We start from the raw sequence: 27,911 nt of genomic DNA, 5'->3' as shown, positions 1-27,911 counted from the left end.
TCCTGCTCTAGCTGGAGCCCATTGTTTCCTGCTCTATCCTCAGTAGGGAAGTGTTCCTACATCTGGATATGCCTTCTGAATAATAATGCGCTCTGCGTTTAAGGAGACTTCAGGTAGCCCCTTCTCTCCTCAAGACTAAAAAACCCCAAGGGCCTTATCCCTTTTGACTTTGCCCATCTCCCGTGTCCCTCTGAAGGCTTTGCTGTCCCCTGCTGGGCTTCTTTCCTTGGCAGGAATTTTGACATGGGAACTTCCCCTAGCACCACTTATCGACACAGTTGACTTCACACACTGGACACTTGGGGATGTGCCCGCTCGGTTCTGTGGAGAGTAACAGGGCATTTCCATGATGCCCCTCTCCTCCTCAGTTTGAGGGCCCCTGGTGCAGCTCTCAGAGAGGAAACTGGCACCATGAGGCGCGCTGAGGGGAGTAGGAACTGGCTTCAGCTCCCAAAGAAGGAAAGGAAGGAAATATAATGTCTTGATGTCACATTCTAAGAGCCCTTTGACCCCGGCTTAAATGCCCCCTGGACAGTCATTTGCAAACCCCACAGTCACTCTGTGCCCCTGGCCAAATGCAGGCCTGAAGACCTAATTCTCTTCCCGTCCTAAAGGTGAGGTGAGCTTCTCGGGGGTGATCGGTAATTGTCCTCATCTGCTCTTTGCAGACATTCTGAAGGTGGGCTGGGGGTCTGCAATAACAGGCAGGAAAATGCTGGTTCCAACCTTTCCCCCGCCAAACAGAGTCAGGACCCAGAATCCCCGCCTTTCAAAAGTCCTGTTTTATGGAAATCCCTCATGAATTCTACCTTCAAAATTGAGCAATGCCAACTTAATGAAGCAGAGAAGTTGGGATTGCTTTAGGTAAATCATAGAAAGCTCTCTTTTGAGGTAATAATGCTTAAATTCATTAACTTTGGTCTTAACTGCAACTGGGTCCTCATTACTGCCTGGCAAGTGGTTACTGGATAAACTATTTCCTCAACCCTGACTTTCTGAAATAGCTCAGTCAGGAAAGTGCTCGCCATGCAATCACCAAAGACCCAAGCTTGACCCTGAGCAACCATGTAAGAAGTTGCACATAGTGATGTGCCTATAATTCTGGCACTGGGAAGTGGAAATAGAAAAATCCCAGGGCCCACTGACCAGTGAGCCTAGTAAGAGACCATGCATCAAAAAACAAGGTGAGGGATGACAGCATTTGATTTGACCTTTGGGCACCATATACACAGGAACACCTGTGCATGCATACTCATAAACATGCATGCACTCTACACACACACACACACACACACACACACACACACACACACACACGGTACTCAGTTATTTATATTTTAGGTAAATAAAATGATGTGTACAACTATATTTTATAAAGCAAAGGAACTCAACAACAAGAAAATAACCAGTCTCATGAAAAACTGTCCCAGATTAATAGAAACTTTGCTGAAGAAGACGCACAATTAGTCATGAAGAATATGAAACACCGTACAACATCATGTAGAGTCAGGGGACTGCAGGTCAGAAAGCAAAGGAATTCCTCTCATGGACCTAGGAAAATGGTCAAAGCCCGGAATACCGACACCACCAAATCTGGCAAGAGTGTAAAGAAACTGGGTCTCTCACTCGTTGCTGGTGAAAATGCACAGTGGCACAGACACGTTGAAAGACCGTTTGGCAGTTTCTGACAAGTCCAAACCTTTCCTTGGACCGTATAGCAGTCATATACCTTGGTATTTGTATAAAGGAACTGAAAACCCGTGTCCAACTAAAAGCCAGTACGCAGATCTTAGTAGAAGCTTTATTCACAACTGTCAAAATTTGGAAGCAAATTCCAAGCAACCAAGATCTCCTTCAGTAGTGAACAGAGACACAAGGCACAGCACATTCAGTCAACAGAATATATTCAGTGCGAGGAAGAAATCAGTTTTTCTCCATGAAGAAGACTGATTTGGCTTATTGCTAAGTGAACGAAGCCTGTCTCACCAGGCTGCACAGTAAGTTATTCCAATGACATGGTAGTCTAGAAAAGGCAAAAAGAAGAGCGGTGTTTTTTAGGAGCTGATTTTGGGAGGGACAAATGGATAGAACGTGGAGGATTGTCCAGGCTGTGGGCTTCAGGCCATTACAAATTTTTCTGAGCCCATAGAATGTGTAACACCAAGAGTGAACCCTAATGTTAACTGTGGATTTTTTGTAACAGTTACGTATCAGTGTAGGTCCATAAATATAACAGTCTTCTGGGCTCATGTGAAGACAGGATATATGATATACCTAAAAATGTCCTCAAAACAGTTTATTAGAATGAGATTTTTCAGAGTAAAGAGGAGCACAAATGTTCATTCTTATAATTGTTCGAGTCTGATAGCTTTCCCTGAACACCGAATCCTGCGGGAGGCACTTTACATGAAATACATTTTCTATTAACATTTGTGTTTATAATTATCATTAAGTTTTATTTAGTCTCGCATGGATAGGGGCCAAATATGGCAGCTTTCTCACGGATCCTTGCAGCTGATGGGCAGAGGTTAATTTGTCTGTACATGGACACATTAGCTTGTCACATCGGCTATGGATTGCAAACAGATATATTACTCTAATTAAACACTGCAAGGAACTGACCCAAATTGTTCAATGCTTGTTGCTGTATATTGCTCTGCGATTAGCACACTTCAGACTGCATGTTTATCCTTGCTGTCCTGATACGAAGCAGCAACTCCCCAGCTAGCAACCTTCTCTCTGTTACTGAGGCGGGTATGTCAACTACGCTTGAAATAGAAAAACAAAGCGGGTGTGACATAATCACGTGGATTCGCTATTTCTACCCTGTTACCTTGACCAAGGAGCATTCTCACATGCTTATTTTCTGTGGCAGCTGTCTAAGTGAGTTGTTCCCATTCTAATTTTGGAGCTTGTTACTGGGACAAACAATTGTAGTACATCAATAGTCCATCACGGTTAATTAAATAGGGAACAACCAAACGCTCATTGCATTACTTGAAGCAATCAGGGCAAAGGCCACATCTCCCTCTCAGATTTGAGTCTCTTTGTTTCATCCCTTATACTTGGGACATGTTTAGGATGACCAAATAGAAAATGTTTTTATGAGGTAAGGACAAAGGTAATAGAATCCCAGTGACTAGATGCAGTCTGTGAATTCATCACCAACGGGTACTGCTTTTCTTTTCTTTTTTTTTAGATTTATTTATTATGTATACAGTGTTCTGTCTGCACGTATCCCTGCAGGCCAGAAGAGGGCACCAGATCTCATTATAGATGGTTGTGAGCCACCATGTGGTTGCTGGGAATTGAACTCTGGAAGAACAGCCTGTTATCTTAACCACTGAGCCATCTCTCCAGCCCGGGTATTGCTTTTCTTAAATCTTAAATCAATATTAAAATTTCCACCATAACTGGCACGAGAATGTCTTCCCCCACCCCACCCTTACCAAGAATCATAAATTCCATGGTGTGTCTACAAAGTGCTCAGTACTTGGAGACTTAGTAAACACTGACTATCAGGGGGATGAACACACCAGTTTCATCTTACCTAAGACAGGAATAATGCATTCAGACAGAGAATTTTCAGTAATTATATAAAGTACTGTCCCCAAATACTAAGAGCAAACTTTCCAAATTGGGAAGGATAACTCCAGTTTTTCAAACCAAACACTTCATAGAGCCAACATCTGAAGCAAGGGCATGTTTCTATCAGTCCTTCTACATATTGAGGGGAGAGCATTCCTTACGGTCTTGCCAGATCTGAGTACCCCTGGGAAAAGAACACTTCCTGAGCCAGAGGAGGCACCTGGCCAAAAAAAAAAAAAAAAAAAAAGGCTTTTCCACACACACCGAAGAGCCTAGCAGATGGAAGGCAGTGGGGGTGTCTCCTTCCACTCTTTGGTGTTCAGCGTGGGAGCTTGGGGCTGTTGGAATCAGTGCTTTGCTTTCCCTGATGGGAAACTTGACCAGGGCATAACAGTGTTTGGTCAGGAGAGAACAGCTGAAGTGCTGACAGAATGATGCAATTAACGCCCTGTCCTGGAGACTGAGGGGCTATCTGGGGACCAGTCCGCTGGTGCAGTCTGGGGACCAGTCCGCTGGTGCAGTCTGGGGGCCAGTCCGCTGGTGCAGTCTGGGGGCCAGTCCGCTGGTGCAGTCTGGGGGCCAGTCCGCTGGTGCAGTCTGGGGGCCAGTCCGATGGCTTCTCTTTGACTGAGCACCCCACCCCCCAGCCCCGCGGTCTCTTGGCAGCATCAGGTCTCTTCCGGCCAACTCTAAGCTCGCTGACTTCAGTTTTCACGTCCTGGCAATGGCCGTTTCCCTTGTTCTTCGTGGAAGGCTGGCACTTAGGGCTGTGGATTCGGGAGTGGAAGTCCTTCAGCAATCTGATACACTTTCAACACTAGTGTCAGCCACAGCTCTGGAATCTGAAAGACCCTTTTGTGGTATGCGTATGTGGTTTCAGTGTGTGTGTGTGTGTGTGTGTGTGTGTGTGTGTGTGTGTGTGTGTGTGTGTTAGAAAAACACACTTTTTCATCCAGCAAATACAGAGAGGAGTGGCAAAGAGATGAAATAGCAATGGCCCTTGATGCTGAGGAGCTCATCACATATAGAGGAGCTGAGACAAACATCCCAACTAATGAATAATGGGACAAAAGAATACATAAAATACCAAGGAAGTACAGTGGAGGGGTGCAGCCATCCCTCTGGGGTCGGAAGATCTATAAGATAACTTCACACAGAAGGCGACGTAGGCATCACATCCTAAGAAGCTTCTAGACTTTAATTAAAAAAAAAAAAACTGGAAGAGCTGTGGAATACGAGCATCAAAGTACATTTATTCATTTCATCACTCAATAAATATTTGCTGATGCCTACTGTATACCTGCCACTTCCTAGCAGAGAAGAGAATGATGAGTCTCTTGTTTGTGGGCCTTAATACCCAGCTGGAGAGACAGACAGTTATCTGAAGTAAAAGGTAAGGATTCTTTCTCCGAGAAGCCCCTGCCCGAATACTGCCAAGTTTAAAAACCCCACTTGTCCATGAATTACCCAGTTAAAGAAAGAACTCAAAATTCAGGGAGCCCAAACCCTGCTCTTTCTAGTCTTATCACTTCATATCCAGTAAATAAGATAATAAATATAAATAGTATTTTAAGTTTGTATTTATATCCTGTATCCTCTTATAAAGTTTGCATGGAGCTCATTTCATTTAAACTTCACAATAATCTCATGAGGCAGATACTTAACCTCCCAATGGGCAGAGAGTCATGCAACAAAATAAGGGAGGAGCCAGGATTCAAAGTGAGACAGGCTGTAGAAGCATACCACTTGCACATGACATAGTGTTCTCCTGGAAAATTGTCCTGTCCCATTCACTCTTTGCATGAATAAAGTCAAGGCATCCTGGAAGGAAAGTGTGGCCCAGGTGGGGAGAATCCCTTCTTTGTTTCAGCTGTACCTCCAAACTACCCATTGGCTGCAAGCATGTGGGCTGAGACAGCCTTGGAATCTCTGTGATATATTTATAAATCCGAGTTATTAGGATCAGGAGTGCTGGAGGGAGGTGGGGAAAGTCCTCATCAAATCTCAATATGATGGATGGGTTTCTAGCTGGCCGTTACATTGTTCAGAATATTACATTGTTCAGATGGCTAACATCAAGCTAGGAATCAAACCCAAAGGTTTTATTCTGGTCTGCAGGGCTCTACATGAACATCCCTCATATTTGTGCCCCCCCTCCCCAACTAGGAAATAAATATCATAACTTCTATATCTAAATATTTAAAGTCATAAAGCAAACCAATAAAGAGTTAAATAATAGTCCCTCCTCTTATTTTGGGGAACTTCCTTTTGTAGCCCAAGCTGGCCCAAAATTCATCATCCTTCTGACTCCACTATCTAGTGGGAAAAAAAACTAAAAATAAATATATGTGAGGCTATGGTATTAGATCTTTATGTAACTGAAGGAATAAAAGAAATCAAATAACTCAATTTAATTTGTACTAAAGAAAACCAAATGCTTAGTAATATTAAAATAGTTTTTCTATTATTTCAAAATTTAGTCTTTTCCCCAAAATTGTCTGCTAAGATTAAAATATAATTCATGACAAAGTTTTAAATGAAATTGGAGAAAAGAAAATTGCATTCAAATTTGTTGAAATTTTAATTTGTTGTTGGTAATTTTATATAAGTTAAGCACAGTTATAGAGTTTAAGGTTTGTCTTCTTGTCTCAGGATCACATTTGGTGACTGTTACATCCAGATCCACATGAATACATATTAGGAAAGAGGCCATACTGTGTAATAAGACAAATGTCCTTTCCTTTCCATACCCAGTGATTGCAAAGATGATCCTAACTCATGATCTCTACTTGGGCCAGGAAATGGAATAGGAGGTGTTGCGAGATGAGCAATCTGAGGAACAATCTACATTGTGTGAGAATCAGTTATACCCATGCTTCCTGAGAGAGGGGATTTGACACATGAATTATTCTCTTATTTAATCCAGAGTGCCCCCATGATAAGACCCTGGGTCAGCTGTATTCAGAAGCTGTGTGTCAGGTTCAGCAAACCTCAGAGCTCAGCATTTCGACCCAGCTGCCTTTGGTTTTGAGTACATTACGGAAAGAGATATGGATACAAAGTCCTAGTTCTCTGGGGCATGGGGAAGAAGGGGATGGGGCTCCTTTTTATAGGTTGCACTGTACCCGGAGAAGATGGCCAGCTTCCCTGAGTAGGGAAAACACAAATACCATGTGTATATACACCCATTGCACTTACTCATTATGTTCAAGTCTGTGTAAGAGACTGGGGGATGAGGCCCTCTGTGATGCATTTATCAATGCTAGAGATTAGAATTGAGAGGACTGAAGGGTGGGGCGGGAGAAGTCTTGATCCAAGTCCAATGCAACAGGTTTCTAGTGAGCAATGTAGCTCAAAATCATCTAATGGCTACCATCTAGTGTCCAAGCAATGTCCTCTGACCTCCCATACTTTCGGACACACCCAGGCAGACCATGCTCTTGGGTCTGTGTACTTCTGACCTCATTGTGAAATCTCTGCCCCACAATATCACATTAGTCCCTCTTCATTGAGTTCAGGTCTCTGCTCAAACACCATCTCTTACAGAGGCCACCATGGTTGGCCACGTCATCTAAAGTAGCCCTCTTTTCCAATCACTATCAATTTCCCTGCTCTGCACTTCTCGGTCGCTCTTGCAAATCTATCTCCTAAATGGTGTCTATTATTGGGAGAGCAGAGTCTTGTCTCTCCTGGCCATGACACTAGTACCTAGAAAGGTGCCTGTCATATGTTGCTTGCTCAATAATATTTTTAATGTGCCAATCAGCGAATACTGGCTTTGAGATAAGTGCTTATCACAAGGGAAAAGAGATTACATTTAACTATAAAAACTTTGACTAAAGAAAGCACTGTCTTCTGTCCACTGGGTTGCTTGGGCTCCCGGGTAATAGTGAGAACCAGGCACACTTCCGTCACACCCTTTTCTCCCTGCAGGACACCGGCCATCACTGTCTTCTCCCCTTGGTCTATGAGGAGCAAAGCAGGAGCAACACTGGGCAAATTCACAGTGTTTTTCTCTCCCCTACCTGGGAGCTGTGGAGCTGCCTTTCAATTAGAACAGTGCTTTCTCTCTGGCAAAAAAAGAACGGGAACATCGCATTAACAAAGGCCAGGGCGGCCTGCCTTTAGCTAATGCCAATTAACACTTTCCAAGTGATGAGCCCAGCGACAAAGCCATGGTTTTCACACGCTAAGGTTTCAATGTATCTCTCTGAAAGAGACACATCAACTAGATGCCATGCTGTGGTTGGTTGTTTTTTACTCTTTTGGGGGGCAGCCACCCAGCTCCCAAATAAATCACATGGGGAGGCTTATTCTTAATTACAAATGTCTGGCCTTAGCTTGGCTTGTTGCTAGCCAGCTTTACTTAAATTATCCCATCTAGTTTTTGCCTCTGGGCTTTTCCCTTTCTCTATTTCTGTATACTTTTGTTATTTCTTACTCCGTGGCTTGCTGTGTAGCTGGGTGGCTGGGTGGCTGGTCCCTGATGTCCTCCTCCTTCTCTCTTCCTTCTTCCTCTCCTCCCAGATTTCTCCTTCTATTTATTCTCTCTGCCTGCCAGCTCTGCCTATCTTTTCTCCTGCCTGGACATTGACCATTCAGCTCTTTATTAGACCATCAGGTGTTTTAGACAGGCAAAGTAACACAAGCTTCACAGAATTAAACAAATGCAACATAAACAAAAGTAACACACCTTAAAATAATATTCCCCAACACATACAGGCTAAGACTTGGCAGAGGGGTCTTTGCTCAGAACACAAACACTCTTCCTGATCACTTCATGAAGGTCATAGAAATTACAAAAAAGAGGAATGAGTTAGAACTTTTCCTTGGAGAAGTGAAGAGAGGCAAAATATTTATATAGAATACTTGTTAAAAACTAGCCTCTATATCTATTCATTTGACTTCTTTGTGGTACAGTTGTCTCTAAATTATCCTGTTTGTAGTGGGTAGCCATTTCAGCGATGGTCCGCAAGTTCCAACCCCCATTGAGGCTTCTGTAACTATCACGCCTACAAGGCAGGGCTAAGGGAGGGCCCTGAAGACCTGAGATCAGGATGTGCCACACCCTCTTCCTGCTTGGACCCTGGATGCTAGAGGTAGACCAAGGAGAGTTCTCCAGAGAACACCGCCGGACTGCGCTGCGTCTTTCCCAGAACCCTCAACCTACCTATCCCTTCATTTGTAAGTTATGCCATTAAATAAATCTCCCTTTTAACTACGTGGAGTGGCCTTAATAATTTCACCAATACCTGTTCATTAGAAAGCCAGTATTCTTTTTTTTTTTTTTGGAAATTTTATCCATTTATTTAGCACACATGTGGATATCAGAGGATAACCTGTAGGAGTCAGTTTCTCCTTCTACCAAGTGGGTCCTAAGACTTGAACTCAGGTCACCAGACATGGTGACGGGTGCCCGTGCCTATGGAGTTGCCTATGGAGTCATCTTACCGGGCCTCTGGGCAGTATTTTTATATCCCACTTACATGGGACCCAGAGGCACTGCCTGAAGTTGAATACAACATGAAGCATCTATAGATGGGTGTCTGTTTTATTGATCGTGCCTGTAAGCAATTTCCATGTTTGCTTCTGGTTCTACTGTTTTTAATGTAATTTTTCAGTCTGAGTGTGGATGGAAATATACTGTATAAAACAGCCATTGGTGATCTTTCCAGAAACTTCATTCCACATAACCATCTCAGTAAATGTTAATGCAAAAGATGATCAACACGCATAGCCAAGCTGATAACTGAACAGACAGAAATGAGCAAATGAAGCTCCAAGGATTCGTGAGTACCTAGTACATTTCAGCCATGAAGCAGGGCTCAGGCACTGTCCCATCACACGGACACTTGGGGTGTTTTATCACCAGGTGACAGCCATTTCTTCTTCCTAACAGAGCCTGAACTTTTCCAAAGTTAAATTTATTGGTTAAATGTAATTTGATTAATATCTCAAGTAATATAAGGAGATGATATCTTCTCCAAATCTTTTCACCGAGTGAGACAGAAAACCATGATTCCACAATCAAAATGTAAGAAGTATCAAAGGTAGAAGAGGTAGGACCATTAGAATCCTGTGGCCTGGGAGCAGCATCATGGCAAATTCCCTGGTTTTCAAGCCGCATAGATCCAGAGAACAAACCAAACCAAACCAAAACAAAACAAACAAAAAACAAAAACAAAAACAAAAAACCAAAAAACCCATCAGCTCAGAAGTCCCAACACGAGCCCACTCTCTGCTACCTGACCAGGAAAGGGAGTTTCTCAAGACAGAAAGTGTCCAAATAGCAACTAATAACTATGAATTAGTCTGGGTTCCCCAGAGAAGCAGAGCCTATTCCACAGATACACTCAGTACAGGACACTGCTCATCCAAGGCTGATAATTTGCAGTTGACAAGCTAAAGCACTCACCAACACAAGTGGAACCCAGTAGAGACAATGCTTGACCAAATGCCCGGAACCCTACATCTGGAGATGAATAACGTTTGGATAAATGATGTTAGCATTATTTGCTTCCCATCTAGAATAAAGAGAAAATCTGCTCTCATTCCTTCTCACATGTAAAAAAGGAATCCCATGAGCATCAGGGTTTGAAGTATGAAGTATAGAGCTTAAAAATATTTGAAGAAAAACTAGAAGAGAATGGGTAAGTGTGGGTGCTAGAGATCCTAAAAGGGTGAGATGTGACTACAGAGTACATTGTAAACCCAGCTAAGAATGCTATAAAAAGCAAAAATTAGAATTAGATAGAGTGAAAAAAAGTTTAGCACACAAAAGCCAGGAATAAAAGAGTATTATGGTGTTGAAAGTGTGTCTATTTCCTTTGTAGCTCATGTGCATCCACAGAAGTGTGGATGTGTTGAACTTGTCACTAATTTGACAAACCAGGACTATCTATGGTTTTTAAATTCGCATTTCTTTAGACAATCAGGAGACCCTTTTATTGTTTGGATTTGGTTTCCAATAAATTGTTCCTTATCATGGATCAAAAAAATATGCAGTTTTAAATTTTCAGAATTTCATTAATATCATGTACTGATGATAAAATGACAGTATTACAACCCTAGGACCTCATGACCTGGAATGTCATGTATGTACAATAATTTTAGGATAGACACATGGTAAGATCAGTCCACTTCATGGAGAACTCCATGATAAATGAATTTGCCAATTTGAAAAAGAACCTTATACTCATCATGGCATGTGGAGTGTTTGTAAATGCTCCGAATATTCACCAATAGCAGCTTGCTTGGGTAAATGGTAATACGTTTATACCATGATGCAGCAACTGGCAAACAACATGTGGTTATCGGTTAACTAGTAAGCTCTTTCTTAGGAGCTAGAGAGAAGCAGCCAATATTGTGTGGTCTAACTTTCATAATGTAAGTGAACACAAAGCCAAATACATGTCCTCAAACATTCACACACGACAATGAAGCAGGGAAACAAACATGAAAGGCTATGTTCCGAAATGTTAACATTTCCCCCTGGGTCCAGGGTCACATAAAGGACAGGATGAAGGGAAGGAGAAGAGGACAAAAGTAAACAGAAAGTTTGAAGATCAGGGGAAAGTTGCGTCTAATATTTAAAAGGTATGTACAATAAAAATCTATTTATATAAAATGTGGGATACAGATGTGGATGTGCCTAAAGACATGTGAAAGTTCAGTCACATAAATATTAATAATGGCTGTTGAATGGTGGCAGGACTTAAGTTATTTTATCCTCTACTTTCTTACTTCTAATTTTACAAGTTGCATGACTTTCTAATAAATGAGAATGCATTATTTATGTGTCCAACTTATATATTCAGAAAAGGCCACAAGGCTTTATTTTAATGTGGGGGGTCAATAACTTTTTGCATATATTTGAGTGCCATTAAAGAGAATTTGCCTGTAAGACAACAGGGGAGAAATGTCTGTGCTTTGAAGGGGGAAGCCCAGCAGATGAGAAGGCTGGAGTGTGGGCAAAAGGCCTGACCTCCTGGAGGGTGAGCAGCCCTACCCTAAAATGGCTTACCTATGATTGGGGAGCATTAGAGGGGTTGAATTTGGGAGGTGGTGGTGAAGACCATGATGATGCAATGATGGTGGTAATGATGTTGATGGTGGTGGTGTTGACAATGGTGGTGGTGATGTTGACAATGGTGGTGGTGATGATGTTGATGATGGTGGTATGACAATGGTAATGGTGATGTTGATGGTGGTGATGATGTTGATGATGGTGGTATTGACAATGGTGATGGTGATGATGTTGATGATGGTGGTATTGAAAATGGTAGTGGTGATGTTGATGGTGGTGATGATGTTGATGATGGTGGTATTGACAATGGTGATGTTGATGGTTCAATCTCCTGGGCTGACCACTTGAGCAGAAGACTCAGAGTTGGTGGGAGACAAATGCCTTGTTGAATAAGATGTAGGCACAGTTATTCACCATTCTCCACCAGCATCCTCCAGAGCCGCTTCCTTCACTCTGTGCCTTGGAAGCTGACCACTGTAGACCTCAACACTTCCGCTCCCCTGTCCTTAGCTTCTGGCCAGGCCAGTGGAAGCCAGCTGGAAGAGCAGTGAGTGGGAAGAGGTTGCCCTGCCTCTGCTGAGATGTGGTTCATCAGTGGCACCAATGTGGTCCTTTAGTTGAAGACACAAGGATGCTTAGAGGCCTCACTATTGCTGCGGCTCTGTGCGGGTGCTGATGGGAACTCCTGGCAGCCTCTAGGTGGCTGTACAAAGAAACTTCAACAGAAGTTCAGGGCCACAGTGTCAGCATGGCTGGGTTCTCATTATAGCACTGTAGGACTGAAGTTTCCAGGCCTCTTTGGATCACTGATGGATTTCCCACTGGGTCTGCAGGTTCTCTTCCCTCTGAAGAACTTCATCTCCCAAGGACATTGGGCATATTTACCTAGGACCCACCATGTCTGATCTAATTCTATCTTTAATGGTTTTGTTCCCAATTTTGTCAAATTTGGTTCTGGGGGAAAGGAAGACACATTCCACCAGTAACACCCCTTACCCACAGAGGAAGCACAGACTCCTTTCTTGTTCTGCTACATCATCTTGTTTTGCTAGTCCCACCCCGCCCTCCAGCCCAGCCCAGTCCTCCATGGAGCCCTTTATTTGAGCTCTCTTCAGCTCCCATTTAGAAGGATGGTATTAAACTTGATTGCTGTAAAATCTAAGTGGTAATGTGGAACAGACATGAAGATATTTGGAGCCACAATTCAGAGGGGGGCAAACCAAGGACTCAAGCCTCTTTGTGCAGAGGCTAGAATGAGAGGAAGAGGGGTGCTGATTTAAAGGGATTCTACAACTGGGTTAGTAGCCCAGGAGATTAAAAAAATGAACCAGAGTAGGAACAATAGAGATGGAAAACATGAATCAATTTAAAGATACTAAATGAAAGGCTCTCTCTCTCTCTCTCTCTCTCTCTCTCTCTCTCTCTCTCTCAGGTGGTACTGGGAATTGAACATAGGGCCTCAAACATGCTAGACAAGTGTTCACTCCACCTTCTACAAGAAGGTCTTTTGGATTTTTTGAGACAGGGTTTCTATGTGTAGCTCTGGCTGTCTTGGAACTCTCTGTAGACCAGGATGCCCTCAAACTCAGAGATTTGCCTATTTCTTCCTCTCAAATGCTGGGATTAAAGGTGGGTACTACCAGGCCTAGCCCCTGAGAAGGACTTTTAATAGAGGTTGCATGCAGTAAGACCAAGCAAACTGTTCATCGCGCAGAGAAGAATTCTCTCTCTCTCTCTCTCTCTCTCTCTCTCTCTCTCTCTCTCTCTCTCTCTCTCTCTCTCTCTCTCTCTCTCTCTGAAAGCTTACAGATATATGGCAGTGAAAGAGCAATAACTCAGGTCCCGGAATTTATTGATCTTGAGGGAAGACAATGAGAATACAGAGGATGAAACTGACTTAGACTCCACCTCCATGAAACTGTCGGGATGAGTATGTGCTTCATGAGACAACAGAACCAAGTGGAAATGAATTGAAATTGCCATTTCCCCCCAAAAAATGTTTACATTCATTATTTGTTTCCTATGTTAATATCTGAAAATTCCAAGTAATGGATGACTTATTTCTACACATGGAGTTTGCTGGCAATGCTGTGCATGGGTCATGCACATATGTTATTACCAGCTCTACACACATTAGCATAGTTCTTTTTCTTTATGCAACAATAAATGTTAAAAACATTCCCTTGTTGCTTGTAAATGCCATTTACAGTCCTTATCTTATTTGTTTAGATATACACACATTTGTGGCCATTTCAACTATAGATGAACAGGGACTTTTGTTTTATCCTTTAATCATTTGGAAAATTAATCTAGAAAAAGATTTGCCAGCTAAAATGCTCTTTAATTTAGCATCCACAGTGGAATCATTAGAATATATTAGTAATTCAAAAACAATCGTAAGTGATGGAATTGATGCACTAAATACAAGGATTCCATTTATTTTTATGCCATGAGGAAAGTTAGAGAGCTTCTGGACCAATTGCCTCACTTTATAGCTGGAAACACTAAGGCCCAAAATGTTAAGTGGTCTACCTGACTCCCCGCAAGGAGCCGATGGACTGGAATCCAAGACGCCCGACCCTACAGCCAGGGCTTCGTGTTCTGGCTGGCCTTCAACAGTCCGAAAACAAAACAACTGTGTTGCAAACATGTGTCATGGTACACAGCTCCATAAGGCCATTTCATTCAAGTCTATGATGCACTTTGAACATATGCTCTCCCTCACCATGTCCCTCTCTCTGCACATTAGTCCCTTTTGTCCTAAGCAACTTGGCTTCTATGTCATGACACCTATACACATATAATTTTATCTGTAAATGTAGCTGGAGAGCTTCTCTCCAGGTCCCACCAAGCCCCAGCAGTCCAAAAGCCCACTTATAAAATAAACACACAGATGCTGATATTATTTAAACTGTTTGGCCTAATGGCTCAGGCTTCTTGCTATCTAGTTCTTACATCTTAAATTAACCTATTTCCATAAATCTATACCTTGCCACGTGGCTCATGACTTACTGGCATCTTCACATGCTGCCTGTCATGGCGGCGGCTGGCAGTGTCTCCTCCGCCTTCCTGTTCTTTCTTTTCTCCTCTCTGTTAGTCCCGCCTATACTTCCTGCCTAGCCACTGGCCAATCAGTGTTTTATTTATTGACCCATCAGAGCAATTTGACATACAGACCATCCCACAGCATGTAAAGACTGGGACCCACAAATGAGAGAAAGCATGGGTTACTTGTTTCTCTGAAACTTACTCAATTCTCTTGTTATGACTATCTCCAATTGTGTCCATTTTCCTGCGAAAGACAAAACTTCCTTCTTCATGGATGAAAACTTTATTTTTGTATAAACAAAATTTTCTCTTTCCTTTCCTGTGTTGCTGAACATATAGACTGATCTCACAAGTTAACTATTGTGAATTGTGTCACAGTGCATACCTCTGTGACATGTTGACTTAGAGTGTTTTACATAAATTCCCAGGACTGCTATAGCTGGGCTGTATGGTCATATTGTTGGTCTATTTTTAGGTTTTTCAGGAACCTCCATATTGATTTTCTAAGTAGCTGGTCTACTTTACATTCGTAGCAGCAGGTATGCATGTTTCTATGTACTTTATGTATACACTTTATATATATATATATATATATATATATATATATATATATATATCCTTCCTAGCATTTAAAACAACCATGTTTTAAAAGCCTTTGCTTTATGCTGGCTTTACCTGCATGATGAAACATTAGAAGGGGAAGGGGCTCACTGAGTTAACTTTGAGAGACTAGCAAAGAAGAAGGCTGTTAACCCGGCCTCCAAACTCTGGGCGGGTCAGAAGAGTGATGCTAATCCTGCTCTCAGGAACAGCCCGCAGACCAAGAAGGGCAGGGTGTGGAGGGAAGAGACTGCTACCTGCCTTTTGGAATGTGCCCAGCAACCACTGCTCCAAAGACAGTCATTGATTACTCTTTGTGAGTTTTATTACTAACAGACTCTTTCCCCCCCCCACCTTGGTGAGAGGAAGAAAGAAAACCCAAATGCCCTTTCTCTGTGCACATCAACAAGATGGCTGTCCCCTTTGTCCGTCACTCCACACTGTCTTCTGCAGTAGTCATTCACTTCTTGAACCACGGTCTCATTGTTTAGTTTTCTCTTTCAGCCGAGGGACAGTAAAAGGGACTGGATCCATGCTGCAGAGGAGGAGAAGTGTGCCCTCACTGGAGCCATAAACAAGGTAAAATTCATTCTTACTGAAATACCTTTCTGACCATCAAGGGATGAGCAGGGAATTTCCCAATAATGGCAGATGAAGAGAAGAAAGGCAGATGGCTACTGGCTGGGACCAAACGTCCTTCAGTTCTGAGCTAAAAGAGCATGCTTGTCATAAACTTCCTTTATCCCTGGCACTGGGCATGGATTTGGAGGTTGCAAATGGGAATAGAGTGCTCTGGCCAAGTGCAAGACTGAGGAGTTGGATGACTCCTGGCCCATGCATCAATCATCTGATGTATAAAGCCAACCCAGCTGTGATCAAAGTTAGACACCAGGACAAACTTCAGATAACCAGTGTTTATTCATTCAACAAGATCCTTCTTGCCATGATCCTGGAAAACAATTAATGTTTTGTTTTTATATAAATATCTCTTATCGACATTATACCTGGAAACCTCATAAATGACCTCATCACCACTGCTATGAACATTGTGTAACTATTCACTGTGTGTGTGCTGTACACATGTGATGTGTGTGTATGTATGTGCCCATGTACAGTTAATGATCTCATTACCTGTAGCATGAATCTTAAAAGGTCTTATTAATAAAAACAAACCTGGAGCCAGGTATTGGGGTGAATGCTGGAAGATCAGAGAAGCAGAACAAGCCACAGCCACCTCACCTTGCCAATTCCTCAGCTGATCCTGTTTTCTCAGACTGGAAGCCTCTGAGTCCTCATCCAGAATGAATCTTAGCTGAACTGCTACTAAAAGCCTAAAAGCTTAACCAGGCTCTATCAATTTCCTGGTTTTCATGCCTTATATACCTTTCTGCTTTCTGCTATCACTTCCTGGGATTAAAGGCATGGTGATGCCTGGTTGTTTCCAGTGTGGCTTTGAACTCACAGAGATCTGAGTGGATCTCTGCCTCCCAAGTGATAGGATTAAAGGTGTGAGTGCCACCATTTTCTGGCCTCTATGTCTGTCTAGTGGCTGGCTGTTCTGTTCTCTGACCCCAGATAAGTTTATTAGGGTGCACAATATTTTGGGGAACACAATATCACCACAATTACCATTGCTATTAATACTGTATCAATATATTAACTGTGTGTTATGCATGTGATATATGTGTATGTATGTGCCCATGCACAGTTAATGACCTCATTACATTGCTATTAACATTGTATCAATATTCACTGTGTGTGAATTCATCTGTGATGTATGTGCTCATGTTAATGACCTCATTACCATTGATATTATCATTATATAAATATTTAGTGTGTGTGTGTGTGTGTGTGTGTGTGTGTGTGTGTGTGTGTGTGTATTGTATGCATGTGATGTATGTGTAAGAATGTGCCCACGCACATGAGTCGGCCAGGGAAGTGCAGTGGGTGTTCTTCTCTGGTACTCTCTGTTTATTGTCTTGGTGCAGGGTCTCTCACTGAACACAGAACTAGGCTGGTGGCCAGCAACCCCAGCAACCCCAGCAACCCCAGCAACCCCAGCAACCCCAGCAACCCCAGCAGCCCACCAGACGGCCCCCCACCCCCACCCCCGTCCACAGTGCTGGGGTGATAGGCATGCTCAGTCAGGCCAAGCTTCTTATGTGGGTCCTGGGATCTGAACTGAAGTCCTCATGCTTCTGCAGCAAGCGCCCTGACACCTGCAGAGCCATTTCCTCAGCCCTGCCATTCGCTTTTAAGTGTCTTCTTCTGTTAGGATTTTCTGTGTTTGGGTTAGTTATGGTGATTTTTTTAATAATGTTGAGAAAGGATACATATATATACATATATATATATTTACTTCATATGGTATTCTTTACATCATGTGTTTGCAGAGTCAGATGCCTTGTGCATTTCACCACAAAGAAATCTGTTCCTGGCCGGGCGGTGGTGGCGCATGCCTTTAATCCTAGCACTCAGGAGGCAGAGGCAGGTGGATCTCTGTGAGTTCAAGGCCAGCCTGGGCTACCAAGTGAGTTCCAGGAAAGGCGCAAAGCTACACAGAGAAACCCTGTCTCGAAAAAACCAAAAAAAAAAAAAAAAGAAAAGAAAAGAAAAAGAAATCTGTTCCCATTTTACAGAGGAAGCAAGTTACAGAAATTAAGTAACTGAGAAATTTGTCTAGACCATTAGAAGGATTTTGGTGTCAGACTCAGGACCTTTGGCTCAAAGGGCTTTTTCTTCTGTACTGAGACACCTGGCAACCTAGGACACCTTCCTGGAGGCCCCCTGGGGATGCAGCACTGACTGAAGTCTAAGAACTACCCACTGATGTCTCAAGTGAGGCACCATGGCATGTGGATCCCCATGTCCACCTGAAAGCTGTGCACTTGGTTTTATTGAAGCAGGGTCTTGCTTTGAGGCCAGGCTGACTTCAAACTAATAATCCTTCTGCCTCAACCTACCAACTGCTAGGATTAGAGGTGTATGCCACCTTATCTTCCTGACTTTGCCAATGCAGAAGTTGCATGCTATTTATCCCAGGCTGGCCTGGAATTGCTGTCATCTTGTTTTGCTAGGGACCATTTGAAGTTTAATTAATTTAATTAATGATAAAAAATAGTAGTGATTGCTGGGCAGTGATGGCACACACCCTTAATCCCAGCACTTGGGAGGCAGAGCCAGGCAGATCTCTGTGAGTTTGAGGCCAGCCTGGTCTACAGAGCGAGATCCAGGACAGGCACCAAAACTACACAGAGAAACTCTGTCTTGAAACAATAACAAAAAAAAATAGTAGTGATTATGACTTACTATATGCAAGAACAGAACCCAACACTTTACTCAAAATAAAGTGTTGTATATGTGTGTGTGTAGGGGGGGGGGGTGCCTATATCCTGTACAACTCAACCATGTCAGAAACATGAACTTTATGAATTGAATTTTAGCTATAAACCTAATGGGGTAGGTTTAAACATTTAGAATTCACTGGCTGAAACCATTGGGCCTCAATTTATGAGAGAGCCAGTGCTTGTAAAAATGACTCATCACCCTAGTTAGACTTTCTGGGATCAGGCAACGGGGATGATTAAATAGATAAAATACAACTCGGACTCTCACTTGTCATCCGATTCTGCAGACAGCAAGGAGATAAGCCCTGATATGGAAAGAAGTTGGCAGAATTAGAGGGGGAAAGCTAGCCTCAAGGCATAGGAAGTAACCAAATTAAACGGGCTGCTTGCAGGCACAAGTCTACTGTGGGCTAATTTGTTTCCTGCGAAAAGGAAAAAAAAAAAAAGAACCTCAACTCATTTTTGTGCTCTTAAATTTTAAACAGGCACGGGTGTAATTGCATTTCCCTCCTCTTAAGATTGTTGCTTGGGCAGAGGGGCTTCTGGGAGAGAAAAGGAGGGAGGGAAGGAGAGAGAGAGAGAGAGAGAGAGAGAGAGAGAGAGAGAGAGAGAGAGAGAGAGAGAGAGAGAGAGAGAGAGAGAGAGAGAGAATTGTAGCTCATTGTTTTTCAGGGCTGTTAAGAGCTTCCCACTGACCAGTACGGGCAGGGGATGGATATGTTTCATCTGCAAGTCTCCTGTTTGAAGTGCCAGTGTTGGCTTTTTTCTGAGGAAATCCCAACTTCCATTCCCTTCATCTCGGGCTCCGTATGAGAAGCTGTAGTTTAAAGGCACTTTGGACCGATTGATTAAACACTGACCTCATTTGCAGGCTCAACCCAGACAGGGCGTAGAAAAAGCATGAAGCATGTTTGTCCAGGCCACGTGCTCATGTTCTCCCTTTCCTTGCAAGGCCTTTATTTGTTCTCCAGACGTTTTCAGAAGGCCCGTCACATGCCAGGCTCTGTGTCAGACGCTGGGGAAACAAGGCAGATGAGCTCATGATCTATTGAAAAGATCAGCAGCTGAGAGACGCTGAGGTGGTGGTGACCTTGGAGTTCCATAGGCAGATGTAAGCGGAGGTGAGACCAGGGCTGGGAGTGCCAGGACATGCCTCTGCAGGCAGGGCTGACGACGACGAGGCAGGGACCTGAAAACTAAGCAGAACTGAGCTCACTGAACCGCGAGCAACCGCGAGCGAAGGCTCCAGGTGATGAACACAGCAGGCACAGGTCTTAAAGCAGAGAGGCTCTTGGGGGCCAGGGCCTTAGGGAGCTGGGAAGGTGGGCACTGGGAATGGGAGAAAAGGTAAGTGAGGAAAGGTTTCAGACAGCAGACCCTATCCAAGCCTGAGGAGTTTGGCTTTTAATCTGATTAAAATACCAGTTATTGGTAAATTTTGAAGAAGGAGATCAAATAATTAGATTCACATTATAGACTTTTATTTCTCCATAACGGAAAGAGTAAAATTGTGACATTTGCAGGAAAAAAGGGGGGGGGGGACTGGAGGTCGCCATGTGAGGAGAACCAGACCCAAACAAACGTGCTGAATTTTTCTCACCTCTAGAACTAAACTGTATGCATGCATGAACATGTGGACAGAGTCAAAAGGTGGACCACGGGGAGAGCAGAGGAGCCTTTAAGGGAGGCGAGGAAGAGGAGGAAGAGAGAGTAAGGGGAAAACTGAGCTCTGTGGTCCATGCACTGCTTGGGTATGCATACAGAAATGTCCATCCAGGGTTTAAAATCCAGAACTTTGACATCTCACCTGCCAGGGCTTGGCATTACTGTGTGTCTTTCCCTCCCTCCCATGAACATCTGTGCGTCGGGTACCTCGGAGGAAAGGTGCAGTGATTTGGTATCTCTTGCTGAGTCTCACCTCATATCACGCGCATACACACTTGGTATAATTTGCCTTTTCTTCAATCACATTTGTTTTCAGCTTTCATCACTGTTGTCCTCACTATCCTCTCTGGAGTTTTTGCAGGTCCTCCTGAGTGGAGGGGGGGCTTCAGCCCTCAAGGCTACCTTCTCCTCTCCTTCCTCGGCCTCCTCCCCAGAGTGACAAGCGCCCGGCCACGGAACCCTTGTCCCTGGTGCTGGCTGGGAATGGAGAACAGAGACATGCCACCAGCCTTCACGGAGAACACGCCCCTCACAGCCTACAAATGTTGGTCTGTGGTTTGCGTCTGGTGAGCTGGGGCTGAGGGCTGCGGCACAGCTCTGGTCAAGCTCTGCTAACTGGCAACTGGACGAGAAAGGAATGATCTCGTGGCCTCACCTCGTAACAGCCACAGAGACTAGTGTTCTGCCAGAGGAGAGGAAGACCGAGAAACTCCACGGCTAGCCTCGAGGATGTGTTTACGTCCAAGCATTTTCCATGTTGCTGCAGTTCAAAGAGAGGCTGGGCTCCGGCTGAGCCACACAAGGGCTGGCCAGCAACTTTGGACATGAGGCATGGGGGAGCCCCACATCCTGAGGTCCCTGTGCCTCTTAAGACTAACATAGTCACCTACCTGACCAGGTAGCTGGAGGTCCACACCCTGAAGGGCCCCTTCACTTAGTCAGTCTGGTCTTTGGTACTTGTACAATTCTATAGGTATTTTAGTGGGTTGTTGATTTTAGATTTTTGGAGTTGGAGAGAGAATCTTATGTCAGTGCATGTATCAGGTGGCATTTCTGAATGCATGACTTAAACCCTGTCCAGAAATCATTGCTCTCCCTACAACTGCAGGCATAGGCAGGCAGTTCCTGACATCCGCTGTCCTCTTTGAAACAGGTTAACAGTGAGCAATAATGGCCACAGCCATCTCCGAAGGAGACGTTTTGTGTTTGTTCACTTCATGCTTAGGTGGTGTTTCACAGAGAAATCTATTTGCTGTTTAAAAATATGTTTAAGGGTAGAGCGCATAATGAAGAAATAAGTGAGTGCAAAGTGATGGGTTTTGTGACTAGCCAGTCTACCGGGCTCTTCCCCCTGGATTCTTGCACACAAAGAACGCATTGTTATTGCTGCCATTACGAGCTCCTCTGCTCTGCCCGCTCTGTGGGGCTCAAGGGAAATGGCTATAGATTGCAGCCGAAAAGTCCATCAGGCAGATCACGTGTGACCCCACTGTTCCTAGGAAAGAATGCACTGGGACACTTTAGCTGAATAGACAGATTTTCCAAATGTTTTAAATCAGTTTTGAGACAAAAAGAGGAAGATGCATAAAATGGGTTTGGCCTATGCGCTCTACCACGCTGCGCCCATTTCTCTGGAATGCATGGATCAGGAGCTTTCATGTGGATGGGGGACCCGAAGAGGCAGGAGGAGGCAGGAGCAGCCCACCACAACAATTAAGCAGCAATTGAAGAAAAGCAAGCAAGAAATATGGCTCCATGCTAGTACAATAGCTCAGGGGCTTTTCATTTTGGGGCCTAAAGACAGAACAGAGAATGTTGTTTTCTTTTTAAAGCCCTTTTAAAAATGGTAACTGTGCCCCACTCTTGTAGATGTATTACTTATGACATCCCAGTTTTCATCCGTTCATGATTTTACATTAGACTTAAATCTCGGCAGCTCGCATCTCACGGCTGAGTTAGCCAGAGCCCATAAAATATTGAAACCTTTAGAGCAGCAGCCAGCCAGGTTGAGAGAAGTTCATGTCCAAAGCTGAGCTTTAGATTCTGAGACATCCCAATTGGAGTGTAGTACAGAAAAAAGTGCTGATAAAATTTTCATAAAAATGAGCTGAGGATATTGCTAGCATGCTTCTCAGCATCTATATGAAAACTTAATCTGAGCTAATGGAAAGGATATGAAAGCCTTTCTCAATTCAAACACAGTCGATGCATGATTCATAAATTATTGTCAGAGAAGCGATTCAGCTCCCAGATTTATTCTCTTTTGGGTAGAAACAAGCAGAGGAAAACTGGGTCTTTTTGACCTTTAGTGCCAGGAAATTTTACAGTAGAGCTGTCAATATAGCCAAGTAAACTGGTCATTTCTCTGAACAGCAACAAAACACCCACATAAACCCCACACAAGCTAATATTAACTTGGCCTGCTAGGTTACCCATGGCACATCCAGAGAAGCAAGCAGAAAACATCTGAGTTTATCTTGCCACAGAGAACTGAGGGAAGCCTCTCTGCATCCATGCCCACGTCGTCATCCCCAGAGTGGAGGTGACATCGACACCCTGTAGCCTTATTTTCACACTCTTGGAGTGGTAACGACAATACAGCCATGCATTACCCTATAAACCAAGAACCACTCGTTGATAGGAGACTGACATACTGCCTGCAGTAAACATCGTCATTGGCAGCTCATTTTTAGAAATTAAAAAAAAAGAGTTGTTTTGTGTAGCGGATTGTAAAAGCAAAAGTGCAGAAGGGAAATTACGGACACAGTTCAGATCAATATAACAGAATATAACTTACACCGTAGTGTGGAAGCTTAACCAGGCTGGCATATCAGAAGCATGTGAGACATGTCCTTTGAGTCCCATCTTTCTTTACCTACTAGACATCTTTGACCCCATACAAAAGGCTGAACAGCATAGAGAATTTGAAGATGGAAATGAAAATGGCGTGTGTTGATAGCTTATGCAACATAGCCACCGAATTTCAAACTGAAAACGCTCTTGACGGTGATTTGGATCTTACAGGTCTGAGTCCCACCCACAGTGCTCAGCTAACCTGGATAGCACAGGCGTGGTGGGGATCTTCATCCCCAGTTAGCAGTGGCCTGTGCTGAACCAGCACCAACCCAGAACCCACGTGAGTGTTGGTTCCTCCTCTCACTCACCCCTGCACTGCAAGTTACCATGTGATGCACTGTGCTAAGAAATGACTGGTGTTTCCTCAGGGAAGTTCTTGTTCCTTGACTGAACAAGATCTAGCATCTTCTCTCACGAGGACTACTTCAAATACTATCCAAGTCTCATTGCCCGTGGCCTTTTCTTCCTCCAGCACATCTTCCACTCTGTCACCATAGTTTCTAAGAGACCAGATTATACCACCTAGGTACTTTAAAAGTCTTTTGTGGACCCTCATTTTTCACAGAATGAAACTCAAACTCATGAGAGTCTCTGCGCAGGCCTCTCCATCTTACCCCAGTAGGTGTTCTCCAGGCCAGTCTCCCATCAGCTGCGTTCTAGTTTAGAGCATGTATGTCCACCCCTGGATGTACATTAAACTGAACTGTGGGTAGAGTTTGATCAAATACCAAAAATTGGACCCAATCCAAGATTAGCTGATTGAGCATGTGGGATATTACACCGTCATGGAGACACTTTTGAAGGTCACTGAGGTGATTCTAACACAGAGGCAGGCCTGGAATGATTATCTTAGGAGCCCTAAGTCCTTCCTCTTCTTTGAATGTTCACAAGCCACAATGTGGCTTGAAATCCCAATCCCTTCACCTGAGTCTAGAACAAAGACAGGTATTGCTCTTTAGAGTGCTGTTTTCAGGTCAGTCAGAAGGCTGAGGGGGTTACAAGGTTGATCCAAAGGAGAGGGAGACAGTTGTAAATATGGCCCTAGGGAGAGAAGGGGCTTCCATGGGTTGGAGGGAGAGATGATATTTGGTGGGCCCTAAGACATAGGCTCCACTAATGCAGAAATCTTACCTGGTTTGATTCATGACGTGTCAGCCCAATACGGCGTCTCCTCTGAGGGCTACTGCAGATACAGTTCCGCTGTATGGGTTTAACTCCAGTCCTTGTGCTACAAGATGGAAGCAGGACTCTCCTACCGAGATCCCCTCCCCATACGGACACATGATCGTACTGACAGCGTTTGCCAAACTTCTTAACAGAGGTACTTACTAAGGTTGTTTTTTAAGGAAGTAGCTGAAATCAGCCTCTTACCTCAGGAAAATTAATACAGAAGTAAAATCCCTGGGAAGCAGGGTCATTTTCCTGCTTTCAGGTTCCTTCCGTGGTGGCGGCATCTCGGGCTATTTGGTCTTGGGTGTCCGTCACCTATAGACTCGGGTTTGGTGACAGCCACCTCATTTGTTTCCTTTGTTCTTAATTGCCTGTGCAGCGGTGAAAAAGAGGAGCAAGGAATGCCGTTACGGAGGCCAGGCTGGCACACACAAAGGGCATGGTTATACGGGAGGCTGTAAGAAGCCGCGCGTGACGGACGGGCGCCGAGGCAGCCCAGCGCGGAAAGGGAGCAATTTTCTGCCCTGCAAACAGCACTTCAGGTGCTGCCGTCCGTCTCCCTGCGAGCTGCTCTGTCAGAATCTGCCCACAGCACAGGTGTTCAGGGACCCACCGGGCCGTAAGTGTCCAGCTGAAAACCTAGGAGACCTCCCCAGGCCCTAGGAGTTCACTCTTTCGGTTGCTCTGATTTACTCCAGAACGCTCCTTCAGGGAATTTCTCCTTCCCGTGCTTTGAGCTCCCATTTCCTCCCTAGTCATCTTTAAAAATCCATTAAAGACCACGCAGGCGCTTTTCTGCAGGCTCAAATTCTGAGTTTCTGCTGCTTAATAAAACGCACGCTCTCAGCACACTCTGGTCTCCTTTGTGCTTTCAAGGCTTGGTAACCATGAAGACTTCTAATCAGAGGTGCTGACCACAGGTCAAGACAGCGCACAATGTCTAGAATTCCCTGGGAAGCCAACGTCTTCCTTTCTGGGGATCTAAAATGGCCACTCGGCTCACAGTCCAGGGTAGAAATGCTCTCTGTGGCTTATCAGAACGTTGAAGCTGAATTAAAATACGCTTTCCTACCTCCATTTTCCCCTAATTACTGGTTTCAAAGTCTTCCCACCACCAAGGTTAAGCGTTTATTGTCAACACCCACTAAAGGCTTCAGGAAAAGAACTCAGATTTTAATTTGTTTACAAATCCAATTTCCAAGGGTGCTCCTTCCACAGCCAAGCACAGTCTCTCCTGAAACCTTGCCTGTAATTTGTCTTTCTTCCCACTGAGTCCTCTGTCTATACCCTTCCTTCCGCCCAGCTCATTCCTGGTATAATATGCATGCAGCCTTCTCCACAATACAGGAAGATTATATCCAAATGCCACCTCACCGATCAGATCAAATTAATTCAGATTTGTCTATCCTTTCGTGGGGTTGCTGCCTTGCCTTAGGTATTATCATAACAATACCTCACCTGTCATATCCACTGGCACTTCTTCACCTGGAAAATTGCTCTAATACCGCCTAGGTTCTCACAGACTTTTGCCATCTATCTATCTATCTGTCTGTCTGTCTATCTATCTATCTATCATCTATCTATCTATCTATCTATCTATCTATCTATCTATCTATCTATCATCTATCTATCTACCTATCTATCTGTTTCAGGCTTGCCTATTACAGTACAATAATTGAACTTTTATTGGCAGCCTCCACATATATTTTTATTACAATTTATGTCTGGTTGAGCCGTTGTCACGCGCTGGATGTATGGCAGACCAAATCACTCAAAGCCACCTTCTTCTTATTTCCCTCATCTGTAAAACATCACGTTCTCTTTCCCATCTACCGTCAGTCTCTATTTGGGTCGCTCCAATAAGTAACATTTTGAGACAGTCTTACTTACATGGGGATTTTAATATCAGACAATACCATGTGGGTCTGTGAAATAATGCCTAGATGTCGTGGGCTGGGAATGTGAGCTTAGTATTTCATTTTTGGTGACAAGAATGTGAATGTTCATATTCAAAACAAAACACAATTTCCTCAAAACACTTTTGTTCTCCCAGAGAAATCCAAAGTGTGGCACATGCCAAATAGAAATTTTGGCTTTTCCAATAATATAGATGGATTTCTATATTTGTCCAATTCTTTTTCTCACCTAAAAGCTTCTTGAATAGTTCTCAAGTATCCATGCCACACGTCGCTTGGTCTCAGGGTTTAGCAGTCTTGCTTTAGGAGGGCATGCTGAATTATAGAAGGAGGCTACCTTTAAGTGCTAGGTAACGAGAATACATGATACACTGAAATAAAGCCTGCCACTGCCCTGTCATGCAGGCCATGGTCCCCGGGGAAGAGGAAGTTACAGAGAACAAATACCATCTTATTGGCTCAGAAGCTGTCACCAACGTCTTCGCATAATTAAACTGGACATGTTTTAGAAAAATGAAAAGACAAAGCTACATTGTTCAGCTGCAGACAGTGCTCGATGGCATTGTCGATCACAGGGATCCAAGCTCTGCATATTAATTGCGGGAGGTGCTAATTTGAGTTCTTTAAGCTCTACTCACAAGCCTGTTTACATGCTTTGTTCCACCTGGACCTGTTTGGAGGTTTGTCAAAAACCTAACAAGCAGAAAAATATTGCATTTGAAAACACACATGCATGTTTAATTAAGCTGGAGCCACTGAAGACCCCTCAGTATATTTAGCTGTTGAGGTTTAGGCGCCATCGGAGTATCAAGCATTATCACCTTTTGAAGTATTGCCGAATCTTTAATATTTAAAGCATGAAGCAGACTGCAATAAAAAATTCCGGCAGACCCTAGAAGATTAAAGACGCATTATAAATGTGACAGTTTGTAAATGAACACCAGTATTAAAGGGTCCTCCTGATATTTCACAGCATATTTTTCAGGTGTACACTAAATTATGAATACAATTAAATAGCTGTAATTATTCTCCAAGAGTGGACAGCACATTTAAATGCCTGTGATATTTGCGGCTGGCTACAGAATAGAATGTTGGAGCAGCGCAGCCTGGATGGGCTGAACTTCTGAGCAGGTGTCAACCGAAGCTCGCTTTTAAAATTTTTGAGGCAGGGTTTCATGTAGCCCAGACTGGCCTCAGCGTCACCATGTAGCCAAGGATGACTTTGACCTCCCTGATCCTCCTACTTCTGCCTCCTTGGTACTGAGATTACAGATGTGCACCACTGTGCCCAGTTTATCAACTGAAGCTCTTTGACGTCTATGGGAACATCACTCACTCCATCTGGAGGTGTCCTTTAGGAACCCAGAATCACTCTGTCCTAGTTAGCTCTGCACTAGTTAACTGAAAACAAGTGTGCTGCAAAAGGATTAACCAGGCCTGGGACTGGTGCCCAGGTCCTGTGTCCTAGGTGCCTCGTTTGTAATCATAGCTCAACAGAGAGCCCTGTGATTTGCAGAGTTTGGGGATGTTAATCTGAACGAATACTTGCAATGCCTGGTGCAGAGTAAGTTCGAAGGAAATACTTCTGACATGAAAAGGCTAACGTGTGAATTATAAATACACAACCATATACCTATTCTAGTACTTAGATATTTTTATTGAGTTTTTCTGCAAACTAAATTTAGCATGGTAGTG

The 27,911-nt window shown here is 43.7% G+C and overlaps 1 long non-coding RNA gene across 1 annotated transcript; it reads right to left on the bottom strand.

Annotated features, from left to right (window-relative positions):
• Positions 1-15,569: 15,569 nt before the first annotated feature.
• Positions 15,570-25,008, bottom strand: LOC121832640 (uncharacterized). The gene is made up of 3 exons (XR_006076267.2): positions 24,502-25,008; positions 19,470-19,624; positions 15,570-15,797 (listed from the first exon to the last, which is right to left on the bottom strand). It is a non-coding gene; the product is annotated as an uncharacterized LOC121832640 (long non-coding RNA).
• Positions 25,009-27,911: the final 2,903 nt, after the last annotated feature.

This window comes from Peromyscus maniculatus, chromosome 10 (genome assembly GCF_049852395.1).
Source record: "Peromyscus maniculatus bairdii isolate BWxNUB_F1_BW_parent chromosome 10, HU_Pman_BW_mat_3.1, whole genome shotgun sequence".
NCBI classification, from domain to species: domain Eukaryota; kingdom Metazoa; phylum Chordata; class Mammalia; order Rodentia; family Cricetidae; genus Peromyscus; species Peromyscus maniculatus.
Note: the sequence above shows the minus strand (reverse complement) of the source record. Positions and strands in the feature narration are given on the sequence as shown.